A 25,430-nucleotide genomic window follows, 5' to 3' on the forward strand; every position below is an offset into this window, starting at 1 on the left:
TCCTGGCAAGTTGTTTCGATGTTGCTCCTCCTAGACAATTGATGTAAGATACATCTGTGAAATTGTCCTTCCTATCAACATCATCCTGTTTGGTAAAAAAAAAAGACCTAAAACACAGCAAAGCATTCAGCCCTGCTAACATGTCCAAACAATTAATGAGTAAATATAATTCCTCCCTGGATCATTTCTCTCCAGTTTCTATCCTTGTTGCCCAACTAAGTTTGCTTGCATCTTTACTCTACAGTAATTTCCGGAACATTCCTTGCCGTTCCAGCTCTCCAGGTTCTTTAACCCGTTGAGTGCTGCCGTTGGCCGTTGGACGTCGCGAGCGCTACCTCCCTGGTGCTGCGCACGTCCAACGGCCGACGCGACCCCGCCCACGCTTTAGAACGCCCGCACCGCGGCTGAAAAACCTCCCCGGTTAAGGTGTTAACCCCTAATGTAAGTCTTTTTGAGCCTCCTGGGACAGGGGAATTACATATGCATTCCAAAGACCTTTCCTCAAACCCACGGTTTTGAGTCGCTGGAGAGCCCTCTAGTGCAAAGGACCCCGGGAAACGGCCTGAATGGAGGACGAGAAAAGTCCTACCACTCTTGGTGGATCCCTCAAAGTCACCATTTCCTTCACTAAAATGTGACCTATCTCCTTCTTGATCTTTGTCAACTTTTTCTGAGGGAGGCATAACGGGACCATATTGGTATCCGCCTGAAATCCCAAAAATTCCAAATTCTGTGTAGGAGTCATAATTGACTTCTCCACATTGATATTGAAGTCTAAGTCCTGTAGGAGATCCGTTGACTATGTCATGTGCTTCAGCAATTACCCCTTATCCTGAGACATCAGTAAAATGTTGTCTAGGTAAATTAATAAACATACTCCCCTCTTTCTCAAGAAAGCAACTGCAGAGCAAAGTACCTTTGTGAAACACCAAGGGGCTGATGACAGACCAAACGGAAGACGGGAGAACTGGTACAAAATACCTCTCAAACTGAACCGTAAATACTTCTGCGAACCTCGGTCCATGATAATAGTGAAGTAGGTGTTTTTCAGATCCAACTTCAATATCTTGTTTAGTTTTTTCCAGTTTATTTCAGCTGCCAACCTGTGTCCTTATTCACTAGGAAAACAGTACTTACAAAACCCTTCTTTGAGACCATGCCCTTGCAAATTGCCCCCTTGAGCAACATTTGAGTAACCTCTGTCTTTACCTCTGTCATTTGCTCCTGATCTTAGGAAAACTCCCTTGACAGACACCTTTTATAAGGAATCTTGCAAAATTCTATTCTGAAATCCCTCACGGTTTGTAATACCTAAGAATCTTTTGTTATGCCTGACCAGTTTTGGGTGAAAAATGTAACCCTCCTACCTTTGTTTGGGAAGAACCAAGTAAAGGGTTAACACTTAATTTGATCTCCAGCTCCCGGGAATCTACCCCTGCTGCCTCGTGATCAAAGGATTTGTCCTTTTTGCGGGAAGAAGCCACTGTTTAAAAAGAAGATCCTTCTGTAGCCCAGCTGGTCTCGGGGCTAATACTGGGACCTTTGCAAATCACAGCTGACAGTCAGGCCCCTCCTGTCAGCCCTTCCAAAAATTATATTGCTGAACATCTGTCTCATGTTGGATTGGGCCATTCTAAAGGCAGTAAACGTGGAAACGTATTTGCCCAAAGAGAAGGCTATTCGGGTCACCAGGAGTTTCCTTGTTGGCTAGATCAGCCAACTTCAGATTAATTCTCATGAGGATGGCTTTTCTTTTCTTGGTAATTAGCCCAGCATTGGCATTGCCCCGCAGGCATAAAGCCCACTGGTTCCAGCCCCTGAGTAGTTCAACATCTACGGGCAGGCCCATAATGGCAGCCTCCGCAGCCATATCCAAGATCCTGGCCAGTTGACCCAGTGTGTCCAACAATCTATCTTGATATTGCTTCAGTCAGCATTCTAGGCCTTTGCTAAGATCTTTCCCGGACTTAAAATGGAAAGTCAATAACTCCAGGTCCAGATTGGATGTAGTTCCTGATTTATTATCCAGGAATGGTCTCAGGTACTTAGCCATCATCAGATTTTGAGTCTCCTTATTGAGAGACCTTCAGATCCAGAATTTATTAGAAGAGGTAATATGTTCCATAGACCACCACTACGATCTCTTTGGATGAGTAATGCCTGTAGGGTTAAACATTTCCACACCCAATGGATCTTTGATAGCCTTTGAAGTTGAAGGTTGGTCCAATTCCTCATCAAGGAAATCAGTCTCCAATGTATCCTGTGGATCGAAAACATACCCGTCCATCTCATTCTCTCCCTTATTGTCATATAAATAATCATCTTCAGTATTTATACTGGGGTCTTATGTACCATGAAGGCCACTCTTTCTAATTATGCCGCGAGGGACACATAGTTCAATTGACCCAACATGGTCACTCCTGCTAATTGTGCCGCCAAAGACACCACGGTCTCTTATCGCACTCAAGCTACCCAATGTGTGTTCCTCACTCATGAGGTATTTTGTCTTTTTAGTTGCCTTGCCTCCTTTTTTGACAATCAAAGGGGTCTTCTCCTCAGAAAATGAGAAAAAGGCCTCCTCAGAGGGCGGATCCCTTTTTCTCTTAGCGAAAATGTCTTCAAACGCCTCCTTCCGGAAAGATTTGAGCTCTCTGTCAAAATATCTCCTGAAAATATCCTCACCGAGGCCAGGGGGCCCTGGGTAACAGCCTCATCAGACAAAATGGGGAGGCGCTCCTTCCAAATCTTGAAATAAAGTAAAGGGCTAAATAGAACTGTATTTGCCTAGTCTAGTTTATACTTTCCCTTTTTTCTTTATTGGGAGAAAATAGATATCTAAAGATTGACCAAAATGCTCCCCACCAGTTCGCCTCAGAAATGGCAACCGTTTAAAGGAGACCATGTTTCTATGGCAATGCTGTGCGGGTGCCGAGAGCATCTATACAAATAGCTTAGAGCCCAAAATAAAATGGCCACCAAGACGCCAAGTCCTCTTTCTATTTCCATTGAAGACTCAGCTGCGCCTGAGGAAATTGGGAGGAGACGCCCACTAGTGTGTTACTCTGCTGTTGAAGGCAAACACGCTCTTCTGAAATGCGGGATAGCATGTACTGAGCCTGATATGCGAATTTCACACAGCGCCTGTGCGTCTTGACGTGCGGGCCCTTGACAAAGTCCTCGCAGACCGCGGAGAGTGCTCCGGGTCTGAAACCAACCTGTGGAAACAAGCTGAAATCGCTGTTAGCATCAGCTGAAGCCATTTTGTTTGTGGCAGCCATTTTAGTTAGCCATGTACTCGCCATGTGCTTTCTCCCTCTTCACTGCTGCCTGCCCTTGTATTCTGCTTGAGTCATCAGTTACAGTTAACTCCTTCAGCACTGAGCCAGGGCACTGCACATGCTCAGAAAGGTCTGTAGCTAGGAGAATGTACCTGTTACACACTTAACTGTCAGGTACCGTATTGAAGCTGTCTCCCTCATGTGAGGTTAATAGATGTATTCTCTTTAATATATCAGCTTCTGTGCCAATCTCTTCTTTGTTGGTTTAAGGACCGGTGTTTTAGTCCACAAGCCTGCTACGATATCTAGGGCGACAAGAGACCCAGTCTAAAGTAAAGTAAGCACTTACCTGGTAGCTGGGCTGCTAAGCCCCTCCTTTGCAAGGGGAAAGCCACCGCATATTCAAAGAACCTAAAGACACAAAATCCAACCATAAACTAGAGGGGTAATATGAAACATCGACCTACCTGAAGTAAGTAAAGGTGAAACCAAACATGAAAAATCGTTATAAACATTATTTAAACATAGAAAAACATAACAAGTATAGATAACACATTAGAACATTGGAATGTTGGGAGCTCCATTGAAAACAATGGAGTAGCTCCCGGCTTACAACGGCTGGTATAAGCCCGGAGCTCCAACATTCCAATGTTTCTTTGATCACAAGCTGTGGCTGTGAACAAAGGCTTCAGGGAGCCTGAGGGGATTTCCATCCCCTCGAGCTCCCTGAAGCCTATGTTTTATTTGTTCGAACATTCTGCCCTCTAGTGGCACAATGTTCTAATAGCCTTATAGCTATTCGTAGCTGGGCTATAGCAGCTATTAAAGTCCTGCTCCCTTGTTAAAGGCCCGAGCGGATCGCTGGATTTAATAGCCGGTGTAGCCAGCTACGGCGGGCTATAAATCTATAATAGTGCTTATCTTCTCAAAGAGCAGCAAATAAAAGAGAACTATGCTGAGTAACTTTGAGTTATATATTGTTTTGAAAGTTCTAAAACTGGAATGTTTGGTTTATGATGTATTTTATGATCTATTTTATGTTCTTTAAAGGGCTGCATGTTGTGGCAGGAATTAAAGGTTATTGCCTAATGGTAACCTCTTGTCTTGTAATGAAATCAACTGGAGGGATTTCTCTTACTAAGACTCAAGCTATGATGACGATGATGATGATGGTGATGGTGATGATTATAATTATTAATATTATCCTTATTGCTATTATTATTATCAGAATTATTATTCTGACCACACAAATGTATGCACTTTCCCCAATATTTGTCGAATTGGGATTGGGATTGGAATAATAAATTTACCTTCCCCTAACAGTACATATCAGTACCACCAATATATGTACTTTCTACAATGTTTGTGGGGCTAGAGTCAGAATAGTAAATCTGACGTCCCCCCACTTCCCAATATAAGTAGGAATGGATTTGAAATGGTAAATCTGCCTCAGCAATATGTGCACTTTCAATTATGTTACTATATTAGAATAGTTAATATGCCCCCCAATTATATGTATTTTCCTCAATGTATGCAGTAGTAAATCTGCCCTCTCCCCAAATATATGCACTTTTGCTAGTGTTAGTGGGGTTTGTCCTGTAGCTCCTATAAACCTATATAGAACCTGCACGTTTAGACAACATACACTGTAGGATTGGTGTCCGGACTGATTCTATACACTCCAACTGGGTATGTTAGCCTGTGTACTAGCTAGCTCACAGTGCCACTAGAAACCACTCTTAGTTCTTGACAACTATCGAACATGACAACCCTGATCCCTCAGGATCCTGGAAACAGTGCTACTAGTCGCTCAGTCACTCGTGCTCACTTTGTCTCAGAGAGATACTCAGAATAAATGGTGGGAACGTTTTTCAATAAGCATTTTTTGAAACAGCTTCATTCTAGTGTAAAATAGGTGGGCTGAAGCAACCATTAGATAGAAACAGATATAAATGATTAGAAGCACTAACAGAGTAAAAGGATGGTGGATTTCTACCATCGCAATAAAACAATGAATACAGGCAAGTAATAAAATACATGATCGTAATAAACGTGTACTCTTAAGATGTGACCCTTACTAGATGGACCTAAGTGTACCTTGCATGTATGTAGGTGTAAAGCCAAGAATCCCTCTAGGATAAAGTCAACCTCATTACCTGAAGTGAGAGACTGTGGGACGCCATCTTGGTCTCGAGATGGACTACCCGCTCGGGGTGTCAGACCAGTGCGAGCTTGAGAATCTGCGTGCAGGAACCTCAGCGTCTCTCATCAGTGTGTCAGCATGGAAGTCCTTTTCTCCTCTGACTACCTCAGCAAGATATTGGGTTTATATACCTAAAGTGATACCGTCAGGGGTTCTACCTTGCTGTGTCATGTCAGACTTAGGATGACGGAAGGAATGACCCTTATGCATAGTTATCATGCAGATGGTGGTAGTCCTGCTCCTGCTGAGTTTCCAAGAATCTTCATGGATAATGGATGAGGATAGTTTTCAGGGAAAACCCTACATCCTGTAAGCAGTATCATAACAAGGCAAAAGGTCAGTCCCAAGAACAGTTATGTAGTGTAATGGTAGGGGAATATATAGGTGAAAGGTTAGGTGACTACCTGAGCCTATATTGGGCACCTATGTGAAACATAACAGGCTGGGATTATAATATTTAATCTGACCTCACCCCCCAACTATTTACACTTTGCCCAATATCTGTGAGACTGATGTTAGATTATTATTCTGCTCCCCTTCCACCCAGTGTACGTACTTGAACTAATCTTGGTGGCATTGGTGTTAGAATAGTACTTCCAACCCCAATCCTTTCCAAATATATGCACTTACCCCGTTTATTAGAAGAACTAGGATTAGTATGGCAAACTGAACTCTCCCAAATATATACACTTTCCCCAATGTTAGTGGGACTGGAGTTTTATTGGCAAATGTACTCCCACCAAAGGTAGGCCTGACCTCAATGTTAGTAGGACTGGTGTAAGAGTACTTAATATTACCTTCTCCCAAATATATGCACTTTCCCCAATGTTTGTGAGACTAGAGTCATAATTGCAATTATCCCATTCTTCAATATATGTACTTTCCCCATTGTTTTGGGCTGGTGCTTGAATTATAGCTTTAACCCAACCCCCACTCCCGGCTAAATGGATTTTCCCATATTTATGTTGGACTAGATATAGATTAGTAAATCTCACCCCTTTCCCCCAAATAAATGTTTGTTGGACTGGAGTTAGATTAGAAAAACTGACCCCAATGGACCCCTTCTCATTTGTGAGTGTGTGTGTCCCAGGGACCACAGCCTGCCCATAAAAATGAAACAGAAAATTACATTTTTTGAGTTTGAAAGCACTATACATAAATGCAAACCTTTTCCTTCTCCTATCCCTCCACTACCCTTCTCAATCAAAATAACTGACTAACATATACAACACCAGTCACATTACTTTAATATTTCACTATACTACTTCAACACTAATCCTTTATGGGTTCCGGAGTAGCATGCTACACGACAAAAAAAGTGATTCAACGCCCCATCATGGGTAACAAGTGCTATATAAATGCAAACCGTTTTCCTTCTTCCATCTGTCCGCTATCCTTCTCAATCCAAATAAATGACTAATATCCACCACTCAAATTACTTTCATATTTCACTATACTAATTCAACACTAATCCTTTATGGGTTCTGGAGTAGCGTGCTACTGGACAAAAAAAAGCACTTTGACGCCTCATCAGGGGTGGTAAGTGCTATATAAAAGTAATTACAATACAATACAATGCAATACAAACGCATGTGACATAAGGGTATGTAACACTTACAACGCAACTTTTACGTCGTAATGCTGTTACAACGCAGCTATTACAACGCAGGATCCATTACATCGGATGCCATTACAACGCATGGCATTACATAGCAGATGGTATTACAACGCATACCATTACATCGTAAATATTGGTAAGTATATAATTTTTTTTATTTTATTTAATATTATATAATTGATTTAATTATTATTAATTATAAATAAAAATATTTATTTATGTTTTTACATATTAAAAATTAAATATATTAATTTAAGTAATTTAGGGGTACATGGGTGTTTTTAGGTTTTAGGGCAGGGTTTGGGTTTTGGGGTACAGGGGTGTTTTTAGGTTTTAGGGCAGGGTTTGGGTTTTGGGGTTCAGGGGTGTTTTTAGGTTTTAGGGCAGGGTTAGGGTTTTGGGGTACATGGGTGTTTTTAGGTTTTAGGGCAGGGTTTGGGTTTTGGGGTACAGGGGTGTTTTTAGGTTTTAGGGCAGGGTTTGGGTTTTGGGGTACAGGGGTGTTTTTAGGTTTTAGGGCAGGGTTTGGGTTTTTGGGTACTGGGGTGTTTTTAGGTTTTAGGGCAGGGTTTGGGTTTTGGGGTACAGGGGTGTTTTTAGGTTTTAGGGCAGGGTTTGGGTTTTGGGGTAGAGGGGTGTTTTTAGGTTTTAGGGCAGGGTTTGAGTTTTGGGGTACAGGGGTGTTTTTAGGTTTTAGGGCAGGGTTTGGGTTTTGGGGTACAGGGGTGTTTTTAGGTTTTAGGGCAGGGTTTGGGTTTTGGGGTACAGGGGTGTTTTTAGGTTTTAGGGCAGGGTTTGGGTTTTGGGGTACTGGGGTATTTTTAGGTTTTAGGGCAGGGTTTGGGTTTTGGGGTACAGGGGTGTTTTTAGGTTTTAGGGTAGGGTTTGGGTTTTGGGGTACAGGGGTATTGTAGGGTTCAGGGGTAGGTTTGTGTTTTGGGATAATTAAATTATATTTACCATTTTTAAATTAATTAAAATATATTTAATAAATTAAATTAATTTTATTACATTAATTACATTTTTAAATTAAATTAATTAAATTAAATAAATTATTTCAATTAATTTAATTTATTTTAAATTATATAAATATGTACATTAAATTAATTTCATTATTTTAATTAAATTAAATTATTTCCTTGTTTTATTAAAATTACATTTATTAAATAGATATTATTTTATTAAATTAAATTATTGGCTATTTTAAAATGTATTTTAATTAAATTAATTAAATTAAATTAATTAAATTAACTTAACATTTTTTAAAAAAGGTATACTTACCTATACTTACGATGTAATGGTATGCGTTGTAATAGCATCTGCTATGTAATGCCATGCGTTGTAATGGCATCTGATGTAATGGATCTTGCGTTGTAAAAATTCCGTTGTAACGGAATGCGTTGTAAAAATCCGCGTTGTACTGACACCAATCCGCCATAAGAATACCTGTTGGAAAAAATGGCTATGAATGAAGACAGGTCCACCACAGCCTTGCTGTTTTTAGCTAGCCCACTGATGTTGAGGTTGAACTTTCCTTGACTGAACACCATGCTGATGAGGTGTACAAGACTAACTTTACTACTCCTAAACTGTAAAAAAAATCCTAACTTTAAGACTTTTGGTATTCACAGAAGGCATTTAGAAGTCCGAAAGTTAGGAGTCCTAACTTTACTACCCCTAAACTGAGAAAAATCCTAGCTTTAAGACTTTTGGTATTCACAGAAGGCAGTTAGGAGTCTTAAAGTCCTAACTTTACTACTAATAAAATGAGAACAATCCTAACTTTAAGACTTTTGGTATTGACAGAAGGAATTTAGGAGTCCTAAAGTTAGGACTCCTAACTTCTGTGAATACCGAAATGAGTAAGTGCCTTCTGTGAATATCGAAATGAGTAAGTGCCTTCTGTGAATACCAAAATGGTAGTAAGTTTCGGATTTTGTCTTAAGGTATTTCTGTAAATCTGGCCCTAAGTCTGCAAATCACTGACAAAATATCGATGACCACAATATTGAGGTAGAAAAATATCAGGATATAAACATTGATGTCAAGAATATCGACATCCTATCTACAACATAGTAAGTACAAAAATATTGAGAAAAAAAATAGCGTTGTTAAAAATATCGAAGTCCAAAATATTGTATTTTTTTTATATATAAAAAATAATGTAAAATAAATTAAATAATACATATAACTCAAAAAACAATATTTATAATTATTAGAAAACGTTAACAATTATAATTGATAAATGTAATGTAAAAATAAATTAAACATATATATGTATAAAATGTAACATATACTTACTTAATAATATTTTTAAATAATTATTTTAATAACTTTTAAATTGTTAAAAAACATTTTAAACATTATAAATACATATATATACACACTAATAGTATAAATAAAAATATAAATATATATATATATATCAAATTAGACAATTACAATATTTTTTATCTTTTTAAAATAAATTATACACTACGCTAACTAAAAAGAGTAGGGAAAATGTTGTGTAGCTGAAGGGATAAAATTACTACATTATTAAATACATTTAATAATTACTTTAATAAAATTAAATTACTTCCCACCCCATTCCCCTAGAAACCCACAACCTGCTCCTAAAATACATTAACACAATTAATATAATTATTAATTAATCAATAAATACAAATTAATTACCAAATAATATTTAATTTAAAAAAATTTATTATCAATACCAATAAATAGAAATGTATAATTACTTTATTATAATTAAATTGCTGCCCACCCTATTCCCCTATAAACCCACAACCCACTCCTAAAAGAAATTAACACAATTAATATAAATATCAATTAATTAATTAATAAAAATGAATTACCAATTAATAATTTACAATACAATATTTATCAATACAAATAAATGCAATTGAATAATTACTGTATTATAATTAATTTTCTTCTAACCCTATTCCCCTATAAACCCACAAACCGCTCCTAACATTAACACAATTAATATAGTGATCAACTATTCAATTAATAAAAATTAATTACCAATTATTAATGAATTAACAATACATTATTTATCAATACCAATAAAAAATAAATCATAATTAGTTTATTATAATTAAATTATTTCCTTCCCTATTCCCCTATAAACCCACAACCCGCTCCTAAAATAAATTAGCACAATTAACATAATTATGATAAATCGATTAATAAAAATTTATTACCAATTAATAATTAATTAACAATAAATTATTTATCAATACCAATTAATAGAAATTTATAATTACTTCATTATAATTAAATTACTTCCCACCCTATTCCCCTATAAACCCACAACCCGCTACGGAACTAAAACGGAAAATGTACTTTAAAAAAAAAACTTTTTTAAACTGAATACATATATTTAAAAAAATACAATACTTAGCCAAAAATATAGAACACATACATAGAAAATATATACTAAAATACATAACACTAATATTAACAACGATATTTTTGAAAACGATATTACTAACTTCGATATTAACATAAACAATATTTCTTACCTTTAGGTCGATATTCTAGTCACCAATATTCTTGATGTCGATATTCTGTCCCTTCGTTATTTAAAACTCGATATTTCTGTAGGTCGACATAAAAAACTCGATATTATGTCTGTGTACCAAAGTCTGCACCACTGCATGACCAACCATAGCCAAGCCAATAATCACAAAATTTAACAGGGGGCAAGGGACATAAGATATTATTTAGGATATGTCTGTTTTAGTGCAGAAAGACCACCAAATCAGAACAGGTGCTATTACTAGACATAATAAATTCCAAGCCCTATTTATTCAATTGTACTGGGTTGCCTAAGTACCACAACTCCCTCCAGGGCACTTGTAATCGAGGAATAGTAACACCTATTATTTACTGGGCTTAAAAAACAGCAGGAAAGCATTCCACCAAATGGGAATCCTCAGAGGGTAGCCGTATGCATAGGGTTGCAGACGCATTTTGTTTATTGTGCCAGAAGACGGCTCAGTGAGTTAAACGTTTTCTTTTGACATTTGCTATAAATTGCATGTCATGAGTTCAAATCTTGCTACACCTAGGAAGGGTTTTTAGCCCCTTCGCTGCTAGGCCTTTTCCCCTCCTGTGCTAAGCCCTTTTTTGGCGATTTGGGGTAGTGCGCGCTTAGGCCCTTGTAACTTTTTGACCACATAAGGTATCCACGCCAAATTTGCGTCCTTTTCTTCCAACATCATGTGGATTCTAAAGGTGCCCAGGGTTTGTGGATTACCTTGGAGGGGTCCCAGAAATTAACCAAAATATAGTGATTTTTTTGTTTTTTTCAGAAAAATGGGAAAAACGGGCTGCAAATGAAAGCCTCTGGGTTTTTCCCTGAAAATGTTATCAAAAAAGGGTTTGTGGGGCTGAAATCTCCATATTCTCAGCTTTTAGGAAATGACAGTCTTTTGTCAGAGAACCGACATTTTTCACACAGTTTTGGCATTTTTCTGGGACATAGCCTATTTTTGCTATTTTTAAAGCTTTTCACCTCCTTCCAGGTAATGGTAGAAATGAGTTTGAAAGCAATAATGGATCCTAGAAAGCTGTACATTTTCAAAAAGTAGACAAAATTCTAAATTCAGAAAAGGGTCATTTGTCTAAATCCATGAAGGTTTCTTTATAGAAACTAACAGTTAAATATTGGAACAATTGAAAATTTGTTGAAAAAAACAGCCTTTTGTCTCAACGTTTTCACCTATAACTTTTTCTAGTTTTGACAGCTCTTAGAAAGCAATATACCGTTACATCCGTTAGACCTTCCTGGTTGTGAGGATATATAGGACTTGTAGTTTCACCAAGAACCCGACGAACCCAGATCCAAAAACTGAGCAGCAACTTGCAATGGTATTTTTTCATTTACTGGGTATAGAGCACTTTGTCTTGGAAAATGTATACATGGAAAAATCTGTATGAAAGACACCTATGTATTTCTGAATTGGGTACAAAATATAGAGTTCAGAAACAATATATTATTGCTAATTTTCAAAATTGGGAATACTCATACTAGCATGAGAATTATTGGTCATTTTTCAAAATTATTTTTTTTTTACACAATGTCTTTCATTGAAAGGGAGAAATGCGCAAAAGCTCAATTGGTAATACCAGTAGATTTCCAAATCTGAATTACCCCAAGTCTCCCGATAAAAACGGTACCTCACTTGTGTGGGTCGCCCTTGTGCCTGCGACAGGAAACGGCGCAAAATGCAAAGTGGTGACACCTAAATTTTGCAGTTACAAATTGACCCTTTTTTAGCAAAGTGCCTACCTGTAGTTTTTGCACCCTAGCTCTGCCGGCACCTAGGGAAACCTAGCAAACCTATACATTTTTGAAAAGTAGACACCCAGGGGAATTCAGGATGGGGTGACTTGACTGCCTACCACCAGGTCTTGTTACCCAGAATCCCTTGCAAACCTACGAATTTGACAAAAAAAAACACATTTTCCTCACATTTCTGTGGAGGAAAGTTCTGGAATCTGCTTGGATCAACAAATTTCCACCCACCCAGTGTTCCCCCAGGTCTCCCGAAAACAATGGTACCTCACTTGCGTGGGTAGGCATAGTGGCTGCGACACGAAACAGCGCAAAACGCAACGTGGTCGCACCTCAATTTCCCAGTGAAATCTTGCGCTCTTTGGACAAAGAGACTACCTTTTGTTTTTGAGCCCTAGCTCTGCCAGCACATAGGGAAACCTAGCAAACCTATACATTTTTGAAAAGTAGACACCCAGGGGAATTCAGGATAGGGTCACTCGACTGCCTACCCTCAGGTTCTCTTACCCAGAATCCCTTGCAAAGCTAAGAAATTGGAAAACAAACGCATTTTCCTCACATTTCTGTGATGGAAAGTTCCGGAATCTGCGTGGATCAACAAATTTCCACCCACCCAGCGTTCCCCCAGGTCTCCCAAGAAAAATGGTACCTCACTTGCCTGGGTAGGCATAGTGGCTGCGACAGGAAACAGTGCAAAACGCAACGTGGTCACAACTCAATTTTTCAGTGAAATTGTGCACGTTTTGGGCAAAGAGACTACCTTTTGTTTTTGAACCCTAGCTCTGCCGGCACCTAGGGAAACCTAGCAAACCTATACATTTTTGAAAAGTAGACACCCAGGGAAATTCAGGATGGGGTCACTGGACTGCCTACCCCCAGGTTCTCTTACCCAGAATCCCTTGCAAAGCTAAGAAATTGGAGAAAAAAATGCATTTTCCTCACATTTCTGTGGTGGAAAGTTCCGGAATCTGCGTGGATCAACAAATTTCCACCCACCCAGCGTTCCCCCAGGTCTCCCGAGAAAAATGGTACCTCACTTGCCTGGGTAGGCATAGTGGCTGCGACAGGAAACAGTGCAAAACGCAACGTGGTCACAACTCAATTTTTCAGTGAAATTGTGCACGTTTTGGGCAAAGAGACTACCTTTTGTTTTTGAACCCTTGCTCTGCCGGCACCTAGGGAAACCTAGCAAACCTATACATTTTTGAAAAGTAGACACGCAGGGGAATTCAGGATGGGGTCACTCGACTGCCTACCCCCAGGTTCTCTTACCCAGAATCCCTTGCAAAGCTAAGAAATTGGAAAAAAAAACGCATTTTCCTCACATTTCTGTGGTGGAAAGTTCCGGAATCTGCGTGGATCAACAAATTTCCACCCACCCAGCATTCCCCCAGGTCTCCCGAGAAAAATGGTATCTCATTTGCCTGGGTAGGCATAGTGGCTGCGACAGGAAACAGTGCAAAACGCAACGTGGTCACAACTCAATTTTTCAGTGAAATTGTGCACGTTTTAGGCAAAGAGACTACCTTTTGTTTTTGAACCCTAGCTCTGCCGGCACCTAGGGAAACCTAGCAAACCTATACATTTTTGAAAAGTATACACCCAGGGGAATTCAGGATGGGGTCACTCGACTGCCTACCCTCAGGTTCTCTTACCCAGAATCCCTTGCAAACCTAAGAAATTGGAAAATAAAACGCATTTTCCTCACATTTCTGTGGTGAAAAGTTCCGGAATCTGCGTGGATCAACAAATTTCCACCCACCCAGCGTTCCCCCAGGTCTCCCGAGAAAAATGGTATCTCACTTGCCTGGGTAGGCATAGTGGCTGCAACAGGAAACAGTGCAAAACGCAACGTGGTCACAACTCAATTTTTCAGTGAAATTGTGCACGTTTTGGGCAAAGAGACTACCTTTTGTTTTTGAACCCTTGCTCTGCCGGCACCTAGGGAAACCTAGCAGACCTATACATTTTTGAAAAGTAGACACGCAGGGGAATTCAGGATGGGGTCACTCGACTGCCTACCCCCAGGTTCTCTTACCCAGAATCCCTTGCAAAGCTAAGAAATTGGAAAAAAAAACGCATTTTCCTCACATTTCTGTGGTGGAAAGTTCCGGAATCTGCGTGGATCAACAAATTTCCACCCACCCAGCATTCCCCCAGGTCTCCCGAGAAAAATGGTATCTCATTTGCCTGGGTAGGCATAGTGGCTGCGACAGGAAACAGTGCAAAACGCAACGTGGTCACAACTCAATTTTTCAGTGAAATTGTGCACGTTTTGGGCAAAGAGACTACCTTTTGTTTTTGAACCCTAGCTCTGCCGGCACCTAGGGAAACCTAGCAAACCTATACATTTTTGAAAAGTATACACCCAGGGGAATTCAGGATGGGGTGACTCGACTGCCTACCCTCAGGTTCTCTTACCCAGAATCCCTTGCAAACCTAAGAAATTGGAAAATAAAAATGCATTTTCCTCACATTTCTGTGGTGGAAAGTTCCGGAATCTGCGTGGATCAACAAATTTCCACCCACCCAGCGTTCCCCCAGGTCTCCCGAGAAAAATGGTACCTCACTTGCCTGGGTAGGCATAGTGGCTGCGACAGGAAACAGTGCAAAACGCAACGTGGTCACAACTCAATTTTTCAGTGAAATTGTGCACGTTTTGGGCAAAGAGACTACCTTTTGTTTTTGAACCCTAGCTCTGCCGGCACCTAGGGAAACCTAAAAAACCTATACATTTTTGAAAAGTAGACACCCAGGGGAATTGAGGATGGGGTCACTCGACTGCCTACCCCCAGGTTCTCTTAACCAGAATCCCTTGCAAAGCTAAGAAATTGGAGAAAAAAAACGCATTTTCCTCACATTTCTGTGGTGGAAAGTTCCGGAATCTGCGTGGATCAACAAATTTCCACCCACCCAGCGTTCCCCCAGGTCTCCCGCAAAAAATGGTATCTCATTTGCCTGGGTAGGCATAGTGGCTGCGACAGGAAACAGTGCAAAACGCAACGTGGTCACAACTCAATTTTTCAGTGAAATTGTGCACGTTTTGGGCAAAGAGACTACCTTTTGTTTTTGAACCCTAGCTCTGCCGGCACCTAGGGAAACCTAGCAAACCTATACATTTTTAAAGTAGACACCCAGGGGAATTCAGGATGGGGTCACTCGACTGCCTACCCCCAGGTTCTCTTACCCAGAATCCCTTGCAAAGCTAAGAAATTCGAAAACAAAACGCATTTTCCTCACATTTCTGTGGTGGAAAGTTCCGGAATCTGCGTGGATCAACAAATTTCCACCCACCCAGCGTTCCCCCAGGTCTCCGGAGAAAAATGGTATCTCATTTGCCTGAGTAGGCATAGTGGCTGCGACAGGAAACAGTGCAAAACGCAACGTGGTCACAACTCAATTTTTCAGTGAAATCGTGCACGTTTTGGGCAAAGAGACTACCTTTTGTTTTTGAACCCTAGCTCTGCCGGCACCTAGGGAAACCTAGCAAACCTATACATTTTTGAAACGTAGACACCCAGGGGAATTCAGGATGGGGTCACTCGACTGCCTACCCCCAGGTTCTCTTACCCAGAATCCCCTGCAAAGCTAAGAAATTGGAAAAAAAAACGCATTTTCCTCACATTTCTGTGGTGGAAAGTTCCGGAATCTGCGTGGATCAACAAATTTCCACCCACCCAGCGTTCCCCCAGGTCTCCCGAGAAAAATGGTACCTCACTTGCCTGGGTAGGCATAGTGGCTGCGACAGGAAACAGTGCAAAACGCAACGTGGTCACAACTCAATTTTTCAGTGAAATTGTGCACGTTTTGGGCAAAGAGACTACCTTTTGTTTTTGAACCCTTGCTCTGCCGGCACCTAGGGAAACCTAGCAAACCTATACATTTTTGAAAAGTAGACACGCAGGGGAATTCAGGATGGGGTCACTCGACTGCCTACCCCCAGGTTCTCTTACCCAGAATCCCTTGCAAAGCTAAGAAATTGGAAAACAAAACGCATTTTCCTCACATTTCTGTGGTGGAAAGTTCCGGAATCTGCGTGGATCAACAAATTTCCACCCACCCAGCGTTCCCCCAGGTCTCCCGAGAAAAATGGTATCTCATTTGCCTGGGTAGGCATAGTGGCTGTGACAGGAAACAGTGCAAAACGCAACGTGGTCACAACTCAATTTTTCAGTGAAATTGTGCACGTTTTGGGCAAAGAGACTACCTTTTGTTTTTGAACCCTAGCTCTGCCGGCACCTAGGGAAACCTAAAAAACCTATACATTTTTGAAAAGTAGACACCCAGGGGAATTGAGGATGGGGTCACTCGACTGCCTACCCCCAGGTTCTCTTAACCAGAATCCCTTGCAAAGCTAAGAAATTGGAGAAAAAAAACGCATTTTCCTCACATTTCTGTGGTGGAAAGTTCCGGAATCTGCGTGGATCAACAAATTTCCACCCACCCAGCGTTCCCCCAGGTCTCCCGAGAAAAATGGTATCTCATTTGCCTGGGTAGGCATAGTGGCTGCGACAGGAAACAGTGCAAAACGCAACGTGGTCACAACTCAATTTTTCAGTGAAATTGTGCACGTTTTGGGCAAAGAGACTACCTTTTGTTTTTGAACCCTAGCTCTGCCGGCACCTAGGGAAACCTAGCAAACCTATACATTTTTGAAAAGTAGACACCCAGGGGAATTCAGGATGGGGTCACTCGACTGCCTACCCCCAGGTTCTCTTACCCAGAATCCCTTGCAAAGCTAAGAAATTGGAAAACAAACCGCATTTTCCTCACATTTCTGTGGTGGAAAGTTCCGGAATCTGCGTGGATCAACAAATTTCCACCCACCCAGCGTTCCCCCAGGTCTCCCGAGAAAAATGGTACCTCACTTGCCTGGGTAGGCATAGTGGCTGCGACAGGAAACAGTGCAAAACGCAACGTGGTCACAACTCAATTTTTCAGTGAAATTGTGCACGTTTTGGGCAAAGAGACTACCTTTTGTTTTTGAACCCTAGCTCTGCCGGCACCTAGGGAAACCTAGCAAACCTATACATTTTTGAAACTTATACACCCAGGGGAATTCAGGATGGGGTCACTCGACTGCCTACCCTCAGGTTCTCTTACCCAGAATCCCTTGCAAACCTAAGAAATTGGAAAAAAAAAACGCATTTTCCTCACATTTCTGTGGTGGAAAGTTCCGGAATCTGCGTGGATCAACAAATTTCCACGCACCCAGCGTTCCCCCAGGTCTCCCGAGAAAAATGGTACCTCACTTGCCTGGGTAGGCATAGTGGCTGCGACAGGAAACAGTGCAAAACGCAACGTGGTCACAACTCAATTTTTCAGTGAAATTGTGCACGTTTTGGGCAAAGAGACTACCTTTTGTTTTTGAACCCTAGCTCTGCCGGCACCTAGGGAAACCTAAAAAACCTATACATTTTTGAAAAGTAGACACCCAGGGGAATTGAGGATGGGGTCACTCGACTGCCTACCCCCAGGTTCTCTTAACCAGAATCCCTTGCAAAGCTAAGAAATTGGAGAAAAAAAACGCATTTTCCTCACATTTCTGTGGTGGAAAGTTCCGGAATCTGCGTGGATCAACAAATTTCCACCCACCCAGCGTTTCCCCAGGTCTCCCGAGAAAAATGGTATCTCATTTGCCTGGGTAGGCATAGTGGCTGCGACAGGAAACAGTGCAAAACGCAACGTGGTCACAACTCAATTTTTCTGTGAAATTGTGCACGTTTTGGGCAAAGAGACTACCTTTTGTTTTTGAACCCTAGCTCTGCCGGCACCTAGGGAAACCTAGCAAACCTATACATTTTTGAAAAGTAGACACCCAGGGGAATTCAGGATGGGGTCACTCGACTGCCTAGCCCCAGGTTCTCTTACCCAGAATCCCTTGCAAAGCTAAGAAATTGGAAAACAAAACGCATTTTCCTCACATTTCTGTGGTGGAAAGTTCCGGAATCTGCGTGGATCAACAAATTTCCACCCACCCAGCGTTCCCCCAGGTCTCCGGAGAAAAATGGTATCTCATTTTCCTGGGTAGGCATAGTGGCTGCGACAGGAAACAGTGCAAAACGCAACGTGGTCACAACTCAATTTTTCAGTGAAATCGTGCACGTTTTGGGCAAAGAGACTACCTTTTGTTTTTGAACCCTAGCTCTGCCGGCACCTAGGGAAACCTAGCAAACCTATACATTTTTGAAACGTAGACACCCAGGGGAATTCAGGATGGGGGTCACTCGACTGCCTACCCCCAGGTTCTCTTACCCAGAATCCCTTGCAAAGCTAAGAAATTGGAAAAAAAAACGCATTTTCCTCACATTTCTGTGGTGGAAAGTTACGGAATCTGCTTGGATCAACAAATTTCCACCCACCCAGCGTTCCCCCAGGTCTCCCGAGAAAAATGGTACCTCACTTGCCTGGGTAGGCATAGTGGCTGCGACAGGAAACAGTGCAAAACGCAACGTGGTCACAACTCAATTTTTCAGTGAAATTGTGCACGTTTTGGGCAAAGAGACTACCTTTTGTTTTTGAACCCTTGCTCTGCCGGCACCTAGGGAAACCTAGCAAACCTATACATTTTTGAAAAGTAGACACGCAGGGTAATTCAGGATGGGGTCACTCGACTGCCTACCCCCAGGTTCTCTTACCCAGAATCCCTTGCAAAGCTAAGAAATTGGAAAAAAAAACGCATTTTCCTCACATTTCTGTGGTGGAAAGTTCCGGAATCTGCGTGGATCAACACATTTCCACCCACCCAGCATTCCCCCAGGTCTCCCGAGAAAAATGGTATCTCATTTGCCTGGGTAGGCATAGTGGCTGCGACAGGAAACAGTGCAAAACGCAACGTGGTCACAACTCAATTTTTCAGTGAAATTGTGCACGTTTTGGGCAAAGAGACTACCTTTTGTTTTTGAACCCTAGCTCTGCCGGCACCTAAGGAAACCTAAAAAACCTATACATTTTTGAAACGTAGACACCCAGGGTAATTGAGGATGGGGTCACTCGACTGCCTACCCCCAGGTTCTCTTAACCAGAATCCCTTGCAAAGCTAAGAAATTGGAGAAAAAAAACGCATTTTCCTCACATTTCTGTGGTGGAAAGTTCCGGAATCTGCGTGGATCAACAAATTTCCACCCACCCAGCGTTCCCCCAGGTCTCCCGAGAAAAATGGTACCTCACTTGCCTGGGTAGGCATAGTGGCTGCGACAGGAAACAGTGCAAAACGCAACGTGGTCACAACTCAATTTTTCAGTGAAATTGTGCACGTTTTGGGCAAAGAGACTACCTTTTGTTTTTGAACCCTAGCTCTGCCGGCACCTAGGGAAACCTAGCAAACCTATACATTTTTGAAAAGTAGACACCCAGGGGAATTCAGGATGGGGTCACTCGACTGCCTACCCCCAGGTTCTCTTACCCAGAATCCCTTGCAAAACTAAGAAATTGGAAAAAAAAACGCATTTTCCTCACATTTCTGTGGTGGAAAGTTCCGTAATCTGCGTGGATCAACAAATTTCTACCCACCCAGCGTTTCCCCAGGTCTCCCGAGAAAAATGGTACCTCACTTGCGTGGGTAGGCATGGTGGCTGCGACAGGAAACAGTGCAAAACGCAACGTGGTCACAACTCAATTTTTCAGTGAAATTGTGCACGTTTTGGGCAAAGAGACTACCTTTTGTTTTTGAACCCTAGCTCTGCCGGCACCTAGGGAAACCTAGCAAACCTATACATTTTTGAAAAGTAGACACCCAGGGGAATACAGGATGGGGTCACTCGACTGCCTACCCCCAGGTTCTCTTACCCAGAATCCCTTGCAAAGCTAAGAAATTGGGAAAAAAAACGCATTTTCCTCATATTTCTGTGGTGGAAAGTTCCGGAATCTGCGTGGATCAACAAATTTCCACCCACCCAGCGTTCCCCCAGGTCTCCCGAGAAAAATGGTACCTCACTTGCGTGGGTAGGCATAGTGGCTGCGACAGGAAACAGTGCAAAACGCAACGTGGTCACAACTCAATTTTTCAGTGAAATTGTGCACGTTTTGGGCAAAGAGACTACCTTTTGTTTTTGAACCCTAGCTCTGCCGGCACCTAGGGAAACCTAGCAAACCTATACAGTTTTTGAAAAGTAGACACCCAGGGGAATTCAGGATGGGGTCACTCGACTGCCTACCCCCAGGTTCTCTTACCCAGAATCCCTTGCAAAGCTAAGAAATTGGGAAAAAAAACGCATTTTCCTCAAATTTCTGTGGTGGAAAGTTCCGGAATCTGCGTGGATCAACAAATTTCCACCCACCCAGCGTTTCCCCAGGTCTCCCGAGAAAAATGGTACCTCACTTGCGTGGGTAGGCATAGTGGCTGCGAAAGGAAATGGTTCAAATTGTACGGTGGTGAATTTACAATACCAAATTGCAAAACAACCTTGATTTTTGGGGGGGGGGCACCTGAGTTTTTGGCCCGGGGCTCGGTGGTATTCTTTGGAAAGTACAAAACCCAAACAGTTCTGAAAAGTAGACCCCCGGGGGAGTCCAGGGAGGTATGGCATGCGTGGGTCCCCGAACGTTTTCCTACCCAGAACACCTTGCAAACCTTAAAATTAGGTAAAATAATCACTTTTTCAAACTTTTTTGCGTGGAATCACCGTGCCGGCAAAAATGTCCTACCACCCAGAGCTCCCCTTGTTCTCCCGAGTTAAAGGATACCTCACTTGTGTGGGTGCCCCAAAGCAGAACAGGCCAAAAACGAATGTTGAAAAAAGTAGTATTTCAGTGTAACAAATTAAGCCCCCCTGCCTTAGTCACAGGCCTTTGGCCCACCCACACAAGTGAGGTATCATTTTACTCGGGAGAACAAGGGGAACGCAGGGTGGTAGGACATTTGTGCCGACACGGCGATCCCACGCAAAAATGTATGGAAAACTGTTTTTTTAACCTAAATTTGTGGTTTGCAGGGATTTCTGGGTAGGAAAACATTGGGGGACCCACGCATGCCATACCTCCCTGGACTCCCCCGGGTGTCTAGTTTTCAGAACTGTTTGGGTTTGGTAGTTTCCAAAGATGCCCGCCGAGCCCCGGTCCAAAAACTCAGTCCCCCCCCCCAAAAAAAAGAAGGTAATGTTGCTATTGGTTATTGTAATTTCTCCACCATACGATTTGGACCGTTTCCTGTTGCAGCCACTATGCCTACCCACGCAAGTGAGGTACCATTTTTATCGGGAGACCTGGGGGAACGCTGGGTGGGAGGAAATTTGTGTGAGCCCAGTGACGCCACGCTTTCCCACGCATAAAAAGTGTGAAAAAACTGATTTTTCCAGCAAAAATTGAGGTTTGCAAGGGATTCTGGGTAAAGGAACGTTGGAGGATCCACGCAAGCCATACCTCCTTGGAAACCCCCGGGTGTCTACTTTTCAGAAACCCAGGTAACCCCTCTTGCAAAAGCAGGCGGTATTGACATTCAATACAACCAGCTTTTGCAAGAGGGGTTACCTGGGTTTTTGGCCCGTGCTAGACGGCTAGGGAAACCTACCAAACCCACACATTTCTGAAAAGTAGACACCCGGGGGCTTCCAAGGAGGTATGGCTTGCGTGGATCCTCCAACGTTCCTTTACCCAGAATCCCTTGCAAACCTCAATTTTAGCTAAAAAAAATCGTTTTTTTTCACACTTTTTTGCATGGGAAAGCGTGGCATCACTGGGCTCACACAAATTTCCTCCCACCCAGCGTTCCCCCAGGTCTCCCGATAAAAATGGTACCTGGCAGCAACAGGAAGCGGTCCAAATCGTACAGTGGAAAAATAAGTTTTCAATTTGAGAGCGTGTGATTCAAGGAAATTGTGACAGACAATTTCAAGTTTGCAGGAGATTCTGGATAAAAATCCACAATAGAATTCACCAGAAAGATATGACCATATACTTCCATGGTTTAACAATAATAACTAAATTTAGTAAGTTATTTATAGCTATAATGTTCACCGTAACAGAGTTACTCAAAAGTCAAACATTCAAGGCACGGCTAACTATTCCTGAAAGACACACACATACAGGTTGGATTTGGCACGAGGGCGAGTGATGGTTCAGTACATAAAATTTTATTAACAAGATATTTCAAAAAATGAAATGCACTGTCAATAAAAAAATGCATAAAAACCGAACCAGTGACTAGCAACTCGTGAGCTGTAAAGCCACGACAAGGCACCAACCATTTTACAGGCCATTCACGAGCCTTTCATACCTGATACAAACCAGACCATTGACACCATCCAGAAAGAACAGCAACACACTACAACAATCACAATAAGAGACAAGGTACACCCTACTTCAGAAAGAGATAAAAGACAAACATTACTGCACAGCCATCTAATCCGCAAGCACACACACATTCTGGTTGGATTTGGCACGAGGGTGAGTGATGATTCAGTACATACAATTGTATTCGCAAGTAATTTCAAAAAAATGAAATACACTGCGTATAATTGAAAGTATGATAAACTGAACCACTGACTCACAGCTCGTGAGCTGTAAAGCCACGTCAAGGCACCAACCTCTTTACAGGCCATTCATACACCTTTCGTATGTGTGACACATACAAAACATTCACACCGCCAGCCGCGGACCCATCACATTTCAACACTCACACCAGCAGACAGCGCCATTCAAGGGCCCATCACTTTCACACGCCCACATTTCTGACACTGCAACTACACAAAATGATGGACTGCGTGGAGTGTCACTCAACTAGCAGTGTGTGTAGTGACCAACAGAAAGTAACTACTCACACACTGCCAGCCAAGCGCCAGTCCACCCACACCACCATCCAAGCACCAGACCATGCACACCGCCAGCCAAACCCCACTCAGCACACAACGACAGCCAAGCACAACTCCGTGCACAGACAGCCAAGAACCACTCCACACACACCACCAGCCAAGTACCACTCCACACACACCACCAGCCAAGCGCCACTCCACACACACCGCCAGCCAAGCACCACTCCATGCAAACAGCTAAGCACCACTCCACGCACACCATCCAGCCAAGTACCACTCCACACACACCACCAGCCATACACCAAACCACACACTCCACCAGCCAAACCCAACTCCATGCACAAAAAGCCAAGCACCACTCCACGCACACCACTAGCCAAGCACCACTCCACACACACCACCAGCCAAACACCACTCCATGCACAGACAGCCAAGTACCACTCCACGAACACCACCAACCAAGAACCACTCCACACACACCACCAGCCAAGTACCACTCCACACACACCACCAGCCAAGCGCCACTCCACACACACCGCCAGCCAAGCACCACTCCATGCAAACAGCTAAGCACCACTCCACGCACACCATCCAGCCAAGTACCACTCCACACACACCACCAGCCATACACCAAACCACACACTCCACCAGCCAAACCCAACTCCATGCACAGACAGCCAAGCACCACTCCACGCACACCACCAGCCAAGCACCACTCCACACACACCACCAGCCAAACACCACTCCATGCACAGACAGCCAAGTACCACTCCACGAACACCACCAACCAAGAGCCACTCCACACACACCGCCAGCCAAGCACCACTCCGTGCACCAACAGCCAAGTACCACTCCATGCACACCACCAGCAAAGCGCAACTCCACACACACCGCCAGCCAAGCACCAGCCGGTACACACCACAAACACATTGAGAATTCTTTTTTTGAAAAAAACACTAAACAAATGGAAATACCTACAAAACAGCTAATACAAATTCTTAAACTGCAGACCAGGCAATTCAATTTAGAGCTCATTAAAACTCCCAAAACTTCTTTTGTGTGTGGTACAATTTAAAACAAGCTGACAGACACAATGCAGGCTTAGAAGGACAGTCAGGACAGTATAAACGAAACTCCTTCCGCACGCCTCTTCTAGTCGGAAAGTCTCTTGCGGGAGTGGAAGGAATAGATTCAGGAAAGTGGCGATCTTTCAATCTAGCCACTTCCTCCACCACTCCAAATCTAGGAACACTTGCCCGCTCCAAAAGTACAAGCCTGCCTATTATAGACTCCTGGGGCCTCATTTATGAGGCCTTGCGTCAGTTTTGCGCTGCGGATGCGTCACTTTTTGTGACGCATCTGCGGCGTAAAACATGCGCCTTGTTGCGCCATATTTAAAAAGTGACGCATCTAGGTAGATGCGTCACTTTTTAAACCCCTGCGCCACATTATACCTGCGTCAGGAATAATGTATGCAGAAGGGGCGTTCCCCCGCAAAAAGCCTCATAATAGTGACGCAGTGAAATCTATGAGATTTCACTGCGTCACTTTTAGGACGCTGTTGCGTCAAAATCTTGCGCCTGCCTCACAGCAGGAGTAAGACTGACGCAAGCCCTTTCACATGGGGCTTTCCCCATGTGAAAGGACGCATTGCTGGAGTTGCGTCACTTTTGTGACACACTCCAGCAATGCGTCACTTTTGCGCTTACAGATACGTCAGAAATACTGACGTATCTGTAACTCCTTGCGACATGATGCGTCATACATTAAATATGACGCATCAGGAATGTCGCAAGGAGTGCGCAGTGAAAAGTGACGCATCGCTGTTTTCACGCAGCGATGCGTCACTTTTCATAAATGAGGCGCCTGAAACTTAACAAAAGGCATCTTATTCTGAGGACAAGACTTCTGATACACAACAAAAGCATTAAAAATTGCCAAGTGGAACAGATGGATAGCCAACTTCTTGTACCAAACGTAAGCCTTTCGAAGAACCGCATAAGGTTCCAACCTCTGATCTACTCTGTCAACACCTCCCATGAACTTATTGTAATCTAAAATGCACACAGGTTTGCGCACTTCAGCACCCTGACCCCAAACAGGCACAGGTTCTGTTCTTTCATTGTGGATAGTAGTCAGCATGTACACATCTCTCTTGTCTGAAAACTTCACAGCTAGAAGCTCCCCACATCGCAAAGCCGTAGACTGTCCCCGAACAAGCCTTTTGCAAACAAGTTCCTTTGGGAAACCTTTACGGTTACTGCGCATTGTGCCACAA

This window comes from Lissotriton vulgaris, chromosome 9 (genome assembly GCF_964263255.1).
Source record: "Lissotriton vulgaris chromosome 9, aLisVul1.2, whole genome shotgun sequence".
Taxonomy (NCBI): domain Eukaryota; kingdom Metazoa; phylum Chordata; class Amphibia; order Caudata; family Salamandridae; genus Lissotriton; species Lissotriton vulgaris.